General features: G+C 36.3%; 1 protein-coding gene across 2 annotated transcripts in view; it reads right to left on the reverse strand.

Moving 5' to 3' along the window:
• LOC110835907 (limbic system-associated membrane protein) overlaps positions 1–12070 on the reverse strand; it is an 893271-nt gene that overhangs the window by 741182 nt on the left and 140019 nt on the right. The window lies entirely within an intron of this gene.

A 12070-nucleotide genomic window follows, 5' to 3' on the forward strand; every position in this document is an offset into this window, starting at 1 on the left:
CTGTCCTGGGTCACATAAATTCAGTTCACGAAGTCCTGCACCCTATTTCTTTCAGATTAATATCAATATTATTATCCCATCTTCAGCACTGTTAGAATAAAAATAATAAGAATAAACAAAGAACATGTGAACAAAATAAGAACAATATTCTTAGAAAACTTATAAAAAAATCGGATTCTAAGAAATGAACTGACTGACAGGATCATTCAATATATTAAAAGCTGCAACACAAAATGAAAATTATTTCCTTTAGATAACTTTAAAATTAGGGACCACTAAATGTCATCATTAAACCAAGAATAGCGCAAAATTTGCTAATTTTTATTCGTTTCAAAGTGTTTCCCTGAACGTTTCATGATATAGCATTACTGCATCATTAAGTCCAAACGATAGGGGCGTAAGTTTCGCTTTGTTTGGGCGTGTTTTCAATCCAAATTATTAGCACTTTTAAGTGCCGAGGTTTATGACGCAATTACCATTTTATGTTTAAGTTTAAGTGCAATGAAAACAATTTATTCTGTAGTTTCTAATGAGACATTCACTTTTATTAAGTCGAACTGTTAAAATTAAATTCTCCTTTTTTCAGGATATAATTCAAATGTTCACCACCGCAAACACCAAAATACGACATTCAATACGATTCTTAGTCCATGAAATTAAATTCAGTCTTTACAGTCTATTTCTCTGTGATTGAATATTGTTAAAATCTTTTCGGCTCCCCTATATCCTGGTAGTTCCCATTCGAACTGTACTTTGTACCACTCCTCTCTACAGAGAATTAAACAAATGGATATGAACTTGGTCTCCGGTCAATATTTGAGCAGAAAAAGTTAGAAAATATACTTCCATTAAGACGTATATTTTATACTTTGTACTGCCCCATATTCGATACACATGAACTTAAATTTCGTTACTTTAACCTGCAGCAGAAAGCGAAAACTATGTTTCTTACGTGGGTATACCTATAAGTTATGGGAAAATAAATCTTAATTAAAATAATGCTTATTTACTTGATTATGGTTTCTTCAACGACGTTGTAATAATTGAATAAAAATTTACTTGGATATTATCCATCGTCTAGTAAATATAAAACGTAAAACGACGTTTCGGAGATGGGACTCTATCTCCGTCTTCAGGTTCCTACACAGTTGGGCCCACTAGATAGAGCTAATCCCTATCTCCGGACAAATTAAAAAGTGAAAATCCCGGAATAAAAAGGCATTACCACATTAATTTGTCCTGAGATAGGGATTAGCTCTATCTAGTGGGCCCAACTGTGTATGAACCTGAAGACGGAGATAGAGTCCCATCTCCGAAACGTCGTTTTACGTTTTATATTTACTAGACGATGAATAATATCCAAGTAAATTTTTATTCAATTGACTCTTCACCATCGTTAAGAAGTTTTAGATTTGACGTTGTAATAACTTCAGATTGTACAGAGTCGGATGGAATTACCATCATTATTATTGTTATAGTGAACAATAAAATTTGAAAGAATGTGGCAGAAAATAATCGTGGTCAAATTTAAGGTACTAACCAGACATCTGCCTAGAGAGACTGAGGTAAATCATGCAAAACCTCAGCAAAGATAACGGCATACCGGGTCGAGATTTGAACCGGGAGAGAAAGAAAATATCTGTACTTGCCATGATTCGAATCCCGGTCATCCAGCCCGTAGTATATCACTATAGAGACTTAACAGTTACATTAAATAGTATTCAGAGAGTTTAAAATTCTTTAAGACTCCAAAGAATATGGAAAAAAAATAATTTGTTTCTGAAGCGAGTAACGTCGCTTAAAACGTTCTTCCGCTAACGCATCAAAGTAAAGCTTTTGCCTATATCAAAGCAGACGTTGTGGTTTGAATCTCCCTTTTCGGTGATCTATATCGAATTGTGAATTTCCTTCATATGAATATTTATCCGATCTGTAGAGACGAGATTGGTCACTGCAGAATAAGACGTGCTTATTAAGCAGATTCGAATAATGTGAAACCGTTCAAAGAAGTTTCCAGTCTCTCTGATTGAGGCTATAAGCAGATTCGTTGCAAGGGATTAAGGTTCTGCTCCTTTATTGCGTATTCTTAAATTTGAAAATATTACTTTCCTTGGCAGAAACTTTGAATGACGACAAAGGGCTTAGGAGTAGCTTTGAAAGCGTACTAAATTAAATCCATAAAGGCTTACATGTTTTTACCTTCCTCAACATATATTTCATGTATCATCATCATTATTTAATGAAATTCAAGTATTCTTTAATATTTCAAACTTTCTCAGCAAGTTTATAATATATTATTATAAATGATGAGAAATGACGTATCAGGACTGTCGCCATGATGATGGGGGCAGTAAGGACATCTGAAACGTAAACCTTTATATTCACCGCCGTAAGGACGTCAAATCCTACGAATTTTTGTTTGTTTGTTTGTTATATGCCTGGCTTGCCCAAGTTAATTGTCACCACGGCATGGTGCTACCTTAGTTTGAGAATGGAGAATGTCTTCAGATATGGATATGGATAAGGTATATCAACTGCCCTCTTACCTTCAGATGTACCAAAGAGCCATTATCATCATTATTATTATCTTAATCATCATCATCATTCCTGCAATAAGTTAGCACACAGGAAGCTGTCACCAGCTGGTGGCTACTGTACTTTGATCCATATATTCACTGCGTTGTGAAGGGAGGGCACGTTTCCCGCTCACTAACGATTCACGATGAGCTGTAATGTATTCATAACAACGCGCTGTATCGGGAAACCGTCACCTGGTGGCGTAACGTCATTGATTAGCACAGAGAGGTGACAGGGGATATTGAAAAACTGAAAATGAAGAGACGAATATGTTTTCACACCCTCGGACAGAACAAGCCAAACCAGAGGAAACACGCGAAACTCTTAGTTTCCTAAGCCTCGAATTAGCGAAGACTCTCAGAAACGTGAAAGAACATGCAGACACACAGACAAACATGTTGTGTGCACGGTCTTCATAATTTTATAAGCCTTTTATTACAACTGATGATAAGAATTTAAATACATTTAATATTGAAAGTGTAATATTTTGTTTAGAAACATCATTTTGTATGAGTTTAGTAGGCATAATTTTATAACACCCGTTAATTAAATTCGAAATGTCATGTTCAGAATTTAGAAAGTAATTGTTTGTTGGTTTGTGACACACAGGAAAATAATTTAAGCTGCTGGCATCTCCAATTCGCTGGTGTTTAACACGTGGAGTTGAGAAACGATTATTAACTAAATTAAGAAGAGCACATATTGGACAGGCACAGATATAATTAGAATTTGGCATACAAATTTGGACTCGTAAAAATACGATACGTAGAAATTGAATAACTGATTGATATATGTTATGAAATGATACTAAATATGATTAATAGTGGGTCTGTTATTATTCTGGTTGACGTTCGTGGCATATATGAGAGAGTTGTCTCTGAATTCTCCTGAGCAAATACACAAAATCTATCATTCACGATACTTAGCAACCCGATAAATGATTCAACCAGTCACCTCACAAATACAAGTCCATGGTGCTACCGCTACTTTGCCCTGTTCCGCGTGTAATTTAATTTTATTACTAATTATTGTTTGTCAGTGAAGATGGCATCTCGACTCTCCTAATGGGACAGGATTTGTCATTGGATGTGGCACGGAGTCACATTCATAAGTAAAGCTATTAAGCCTATATATCTTTGAATAATCTTCCCTGGTTTCAAATGTTTACGGGTTGATACAATTAACCATTCTGACTGTTTAACTCACAGAATACCTATTCCAAGAGGAATCTGTGTCATGAACTATACGGTAAACTCAATTGTGCTTTCAGAATAATTCTTCTGTTAGAAACGCTAAATTTTTTCCTGATTCTAAAAAAAAAAAAATTACAGCTGTAAATTTTAACCCCACTTCACGATTCCAAATGCGAGTGGTACATCCCATTTTACTCAAAACATCCTTTAATCAGTGATACAGCGTTATTTTATTTCTGCTTTTTTTAGAGACAGTAAATGATTGCTTGTACTCCCTCACCCTCTCCTGACCCATTTCGTTAGTCGAGGAGAGAAGTCCACGGCGGAATTAGGCACTTCGACCCTAACGCAGCACTTTTAACCCAGTTTGAACCCCTAACCTTTACCTACCATGAAAGGGATTAAAAAATACAACGCAGTTAAAAATATCACACACACGCAAACAAATAAATGCCAGAATTCCAGCATTTATTCCTGTTAATGAAAACATACGTATGTATTAATTACGTAAAACCATGCAAGTACATCTTCATATATTAAAGCTTAAACTGATTGAAAATGGATCTTGTTTTTGAATGATGGTAGGAATAAACTCATTCATTGTCAGCCGGTAAGATATATAATGAGTGGTGGCAAATTTACGCCGCGTAGGTAACTCAATGAAAACGCTGGATAAATCTGGCTCAGGATAGAGTCCTGTATGTGTCTTGGTATATCTTGCAACTGATAAAATGTATTTCATGCTATAAATAGCACGTGTAACAATAAAAAATAAAATAAGAAATTAATATATCGGTGGTCTAGCGGTCAGAACACTAGCCTTGTAATCCTGGGGTCCCTGGTTCAATTCCCGGTGGTGCTCAGATTTATAACTTGTGTTGGGCAAGGCCGTGGTCTAGGCATCACGGAGTTTTCCTCCGGGTGCTTCCCCGGTTTCTCCGTGGCATCCCAACAATTACTCCGTTCACACACAGAAGAAGGCAATGGCAAACCACTTCTGGATCATCTGCCAAGAACGTATATGAACAGGTCCCAGTCCGAGAAAAGGATGGAAGGATCCTGTTCATATGGACCTGTCGTCAGACAGAACACTAAAAAAAATGAGTGGGGATTAATAATACGCATACTACAGAAAGAATAGAATTTCGTACTACAAACGTAACTGATAGGACCATCTTGAAATAATAGAAGGAAGTCGTAATAGAGTTCTGATTCATTGCCCTCGAGGGAGACAAAATATTGGAACACCCGTCAATGGATTTACTGAAAGAAGTGTAAAAAATACGACGAAACAGGAAATCGGGCGTAATCTTTGAAGACGATACAGGCGATGAAGAGAAATCAATTAAACGAAACGGCTAAGGACAATTTAAATACATTATCTCAGGGGTAAAATGCTTTGATGGTTTGTGACTCTTGTAGTCTTGTGTGATTTCAACGATTTTTCGGAGAAATTCATCACCTTCATCCTCATGGCTTAATTCAAGTAACCTATGTAGTCTTTCATGTGGTTACCGATTTTCGGTTTTCAATCTGAGAGGGGTGGGTCCTATGGAAATGCTGGTAAACGCATTTAAGGCAACATGGTGTCACAACGCAAAAGGTCACGATTAATCTCTTCAGTGTTGTGAAATCAAAAATATTTGATGCTATCTCAGAATGTAGATAAACTGAAGAAAAAATACAAAAATTCATTTAGAAATTCCCTGATTTTTAGCCAGGATACAATCTAAGGGCTCTCGATTGTGAAGTTCTAACCAGAATACAATTATGTTGTGTCAAAACGGTTTCTGTCTACAATAACAAACCTATATAACGCATAACCTGAGTTAACTATCACCTGCACAGAAATAATTCTGTAGCATTGCGCTACCAAATAACAGAATTCTACATTGTTTTAACTTCTGTTGACTTCTGCTAATTAAATTTAAAATAATGATATGATAAATTTTAATATCACGGGTACATTCAATAAAGTTTTTGTATTCTATACTGTGCATTTGCACAAAGGCGTTGAAGGCTTTCAGTTCTGTACCTATATTTTTATTACATAGAATTCTGTACCTCTGAACATGCTGGATTTGACAAGTAGTAGTCAATGAAAAATAATCGCCAGTTCCTTTGTCCCTTACCTGTAGAAGAGAACAAATAACAGCCCTATCAAGTTAGAAACACAAAAAATGGACCAATTGTTCAACCTCTGAAACAAGACAACGATGGCATTTGTGTTCAAACGCACACTGAAAAGAGCTTTGGCATAAAACAGAAAACGAGGGCAGAGCTAACATAGTTTTCCGTGTGCTTTGGTTTCCAACGAAACAAATGGAAAATCCGATCATTCCATAGCTACTGTGGGATCATTGTTTGTCACAAGCTAGTACTGTTTGCCTTCACCAGCGGCAAACAGCCAATGAGGACCCCAACAGTAGCTGATAACACCCCTCCTGTGTTTGATCAGAAGTAGGGGGGGTAGAATTAAATACAAAAAAGAGGCTAAATGGCCTTTAGCAGCACTGACGCTGCTAGGTGGAGAAATGTTCACTCGATTTCAGGATAGAACAGTCTGACTGTTCAATACAACAGTTGGTATGCTTGCTAAAATGGGGAATTCCTTTGTCTTATTAGCAAAGCTAGCGTTTATCTGGGTAGTGGCTACTATTTTCTCTGCAACTTAAGTATGTATGGAATACAAATAAGTAGACAAGAATTAAGTAATACCAAACTAAACAGATGTTAAAATGCTCTTATTACAGTCATAAAATTAAAAAAATTACAATGGGCTGAGGATGACGGAAACAAGAAAAGTTTTCTGAATTTTAGTGGACAAATAATATGGCTATTGCGCGAAATATCTTGATGCGAGGGCAATAAGCGACGAATCATTGCGACAAGTTCTGAAATGTGTGAGTTGGCACGTCATAGAACCACCTGTGAAGAGTACACAAAATTCCGTGTGCCGATGTCGGGAGATTTTAATGCTTGTTGCATAGAATACTCAAATATTTAAACATTTTAACTTTATGCGTGCGTTATTTAAGACTATCACATAATTCAAGTCTAAAACACTCATAATGTAAAATCTTTCAATACTCTCACGTCTCAGCAACTAGTGGTCATCAGCGTTCGTTATTCGTTATTCACTAATCCTTGGTTTAACATACCATCTCTCTTTCAGTTCTTGTTTTATAAGTTTTACTTGTTGGTATCATTAAAATTGTTTAAAAATATATTAACTTAAGATATAATTAATTTGTAAATATGCAATAGACCTGTTTACCCCAACTTCCGGTGTTTCGTGTACACAGATCCATGTGTAAATAAACCAAGTTCATAACGTGTCGACATAATACCATTTCTACCTATTTCATGCAGTTCTTGGTCTGTTATGTGTTTTGTATCTAGTTATTATTAATTTAATTCATTACTATGTGATTAATTTCAATTTAATAATATACAACGCACGTTTATTTTGAATTTGGGCTTCGCATTAAATGTAACACAGCATGAAGTCATACAGAAAGCTTACACGAGTAGCTTCATTGCATACAGGATACGAATACGGGACCCCAAGAGATACAAAGGGATACATTTCATTTCTAGCATTCCTCTAACGAATTGCTTTCATTTCGTTACGTACCCCGTGGCTGCTGTCAACAGCTGATGAATTAATCGTGAACAATGAAATGTCATGTAGAGAGACATGATTAAATACTGTCAACTACAAAAGACATACATATCATGTTCAAGCGGGAGAATAGGGATTTGTATAAAATAAATACACGCAACCTCGAATACTGACTGTCCTAATGGTACCTTCGGTTGCCACCAACCATTCTTGTTCTAGTCAGAAACCCTGAAGACAAAGTAACTTTTCGGAGACCTAGACCTGCTAATAGATAGAAAGATGATATTAAAATGGACCATAATTATATATTATATGAGAGTGCGGATTGGACTTATGTGGTTCAGGTTAGAGACCTGTAAAGGGTCCTTGTGAACATGGTCATGAACATGGTGTCCTTCGCAGGAGCAAGCTTTAAAAACCATCACATATGCAATTAATAAACAAGTTTCGCAAAAGCATAGTTCTATGTTGTACCGGAAGTCTATGCATAATTAAGAACGTACAAAATTACGGTTTAGAAGCAAAGAAGAATAAATAAAAACATCAAATTAGAAAGAGGAATGGAAAAGAAATATAAAAACAGTTGAATTTTTTTAATAATATTTAAGTATTTAGTAACAGTAATTTATAATTAACATTAATATTATACTGGTTCGCGTTTTAGGTATGTTTGATTGGAATTTAGTTTCGGGCGGAGGACAAAATATCCAGATGGAAGGAAGGTGCGAATGTAGTAAATATCCTGGAGTGTCGGAATTAGGAGGGAGGCTGGAGAATCTCACGATAAAAACTGCCACCTTGCGAAATGAGAGGGCTTCAGATATGGACGTGTTATTTTAACGGAGTCCAGTGGCGAACATAACAATAAAACTCAAGTCTCCGTAGAATTTGCTGACTAGCTGAGCAGCTCTTAGCTTCCATGAGGGCATTTTAGTATCAGAATAGATTAAAACAACCCCAAACATTATGGGTGTTTATTAATAACGCTATTTTAAATATAGCCCTTTGCTGTTATAATGATTGAAGTTAAATCTCTAATATTATTATTCGGGAAAATCTTGTAATTAGTTATCTCGGGCAAGGGTGCCAGCCTCGAGGAATAAAAATTGAGGTCTAAGTCTCTATAAAAACGTAGACTTAGAAAATATTGCTTCCCGTATTTTGTAAACCTAGCTCTTCTAATTGTGTTATTATTTCTGCAAGAGCATGGAACGAGAAGCAAGAGTACGCAATACAAATGTATCAACAACTAACGGAATACACAAGCTACCATGAAGTATTTCAGAGCAACTATTAAGGGACCTAGAATGTTCCGGGAGTAAAGCTGAGACGTCAGTCTTTCCACGAAAACTCAGTCCCAGCAGCAAACATATTCTAACTATAGCATATTAAACTTTCGCTGACACTGTCATAATTATTTCCAATATATCACATACTTGCCAGCGTAATCCAGTGTGATTTATAAGATAGTGTACAGATTTTGTATATAATGACGTACAAAACAGTTCACATGAAGTAATGTTCAGGAGGTAACGAAAGCTCAAAATATATATTCAATTCATTAAATCTCAGTAGTGCATTCCTATTGGTTACAAATAAAACAGTTCGAAACCCGGGAACAGCTTTAGCTGCAGAACCAACGCGAGGTCAGCTCTTGTCTTATTGAAGTTGACGTCAGAATATCTTGACACATAATATGGTAGTGGCCAAAGAGCATCTGGCAATAAAACTCGGGCCATTCTTGAGAATTAAATTTATGTGTTTCCAGACGAGGGATGCGTGATACAGATAAGGCTCTGGGTGCACGCTTGCTTGATTTACAACTTAATTACGTGACTTTTATTTTACTCCCCACCCTAGAAAAAAATATATAACTTACAACGTATATATAAAGGGTGAAACGACCCTATTCCGCACAAGACATGCAATAATCTTACTTTGCCAAATTTGTGTTTTATGGACTTGATGTTCGCAGCCAACAAGTACAAAATAAGTTACATAAGCCTCTGATGTTCGTTGCTTACTTGTGATAAATTATACGAACCGTCTCTATGGTATATAGTTTTTTTTTTTTGAAAAGCTGATAACTGCTGAGTTACTCAAGAAATGCCACACATTTATGTTAAGGAACTTTCTCGTAGCATAACTCGAAAGTTCCACACCGCTAACAGCAAACAAAGCCCAATATTCAACATTATCCCATCCTTAACCTTAAAAAACTAATATTTAATAGGCCTACTCTTTACAACGAAACTTTTCAATTATACAAGCAATTAGTACAGCTCATGAATGTGCTGCCAAAGATACAATGTTGGTGAAACCCAATAATGGCCATCACTGCACTGAAAGTGCCTCATTATTAATCCCATTACTTGAGAGGATGGACAGGTAATTGTTGTTTTAATTTATTACATAACCACATTTTTTTCTGTCTCTCATGACAGATAAATCATGTAATATATAACCAAATATAGAAAAAAAACAATTACCTGTCCATCCTCTCAAGTAATGGGATTAATAATGAGGCACTTTCAGTGCAGTGATGGCCATTATTGGGTTTCACCAACATTGTATCTTTGGCAGCACATTCATAAGCTGTACTAATTGCTTGTATAACCACATCATCGGTGAAGTTCTGTGTATTCTTAACTACGTTAACTTCCTTCTGAAGACATTCTTCTGCTTGAAGAACCTCAATCCTCTCAACAACTTCCAAGTAACGATTTCTGCATGCATCAATTTCACTGGCCGCCAAAACTAAGGCAGCTTTATGACGTTCTATTTCTTCATCTCTAAATACCATCATCCGCTTGGTCCTGTCTATCTGCCCTTTTAATTCAGCCACACACTTTATCTCATCTTCATATAAACTCTGTCGAACGTCTCTGAGTACTTTTTCAGCTTCATGATTTAAAACAGCCAATTTTAACCCATTAATCAGTGCTTCCATTGAATTACATTTCTCTGTTAAGTCCAGCAATGTCCATGTTCTTCCTCTCATTTTCACTTTTCATATACTCAATGACTTTAACCTGTTCCGCCACTTGGTTTCTACTAGCATTATTTGCAGTGTCTAACATTGTCATATGTAGCAATTCTTGTTCACACTGTTGCAGTCTCTCATCCCTCCTGCTCAATTCCTTGTCTTGTTCTGTTTTTTGCTGCGCCATGATACCTCTGGCTGCTTGAAGCTGCTCTTCTAGAACCGTAAGCTGCGATTTCTGACTACGCCGAAGAAAGTCTTTTTGTTTTAACTCTTCTCGTAAATGTTGAACTTCCATCTCCAGTTGCACCTACAAAACCATTACAACCAATAACAATAAATTGTCATACTTCAATAAAATATTAAAGAGAAAAATATTTTTCACATTAAAATAATAGAAATATGAAATGATGCAATAAACAAAGTTCTCTAACAATAACAGAAGAACTAAAGAAAAAAACACAAGTTTCCTAATGGTTACAAAAAATTATCATTTACCATGAAACAAAATTACACATCTTGGCTTCACAGCTCCGTCCACCTTTACCTTGTTGGTAAATAGTGCCCAACGAACCACTTCATTGTTTACATATAGTCGTCGAAACAATCGGACAGAAACGTCATGAAATACAAACACGGTTTCTTGTGATATGTTCGCAGTTACACGTAATATGTTCCATTTTAGCTGGCTTCAACGGACTTGTACGCCAAACACTTCAGACCTACACGTTCAGAGAAAGCAACGTTCACGTCTTGCTAGCTGTCCCACTACACGCCATGTAGGCGCATTGAGGGAGTGGAGGTATAGCTCCTACACTTTCTTGACCTCGGCTATACCTCCACTCCCCCAATGTTGGATCACACATGACCAAGGAAGAACAAATCATATTTTAGAATACCCTACAAGCTGTAAAAGAATCTTACGAGAATCATACGAGATGTTTCATAAGCAAAATTCAGCGGCCATTTATCACCTAGTCTCTCCTGATTAACTGTTAGATGGCTCTGGCAGTCAAATCAGGAGTGAGTAGAAATTGTGCAGGTAGTGGGATGGTCACTCACTACTTATAAATGCACACTTCAAGACCAAGGAACCTCAGGAGGAGGTGAAAACCTACAACCTGGTTGTAGAGCCAAGAAACAACAACAAGGCTTTCATAAAAAACGTTATCAAAATTCCGATGCACGAGAGGCCCTTGACCTTCGCAACCTCCCTTTCAATGCTGCTGCTGCTACTACACAGAAATAAACAAAATCACGACCACCACTTTCTTCTGTATTGTGTTTAATTGCTTGTCTGAAGACTATATGTTCAACAGTACCAGTACGAAACAGTAAAACACGCCTCACAACATTAAATGGAAGAATGTAAGGAAAATTTTCATGTTGTTTAGATAAAAAATAGTAGATAACGAACGTTCCTATCGATAGTCGAATGGACAATTGAAAAAATAAAATAAATAAATGTGGTAGCTGAGGATCAGTACGAACTATTACGTTTACGAGAGAAATGTTTGAAAGAGTAACTTGAAGTTAATATCGATTACGTAAATAATGCTAGGAAACTCTACACCACAGGTAGCTCAAATAACCTAAAAATGCTAATAAATTTATTAACCATGTTGACGACAGTCTCTTCATTTCTTGTCCAATTTTCCAGTAATCGTTCGGTATCTTCCATATTTAAATTTG

Source organism: Zootermopsis nevadensis, unplaced genomic scaffold (genome assembly GCF_977971745.1).
Source record: "Zootermopsis nevadensis isolate Lab colony 2312 unplaced genomic scaffold, Znev_1.0 Znev_ptg000022l, whole genome shotgun sequence".
In the NCBI taxonomy this organism is placed as follows: domain Eukaryota; kingdom Metazoa; phylum Arthropoda; class Insecta; order Blattodea; family Termopsidae; genus Zootermopsis; species Zootermopsis nevadensis.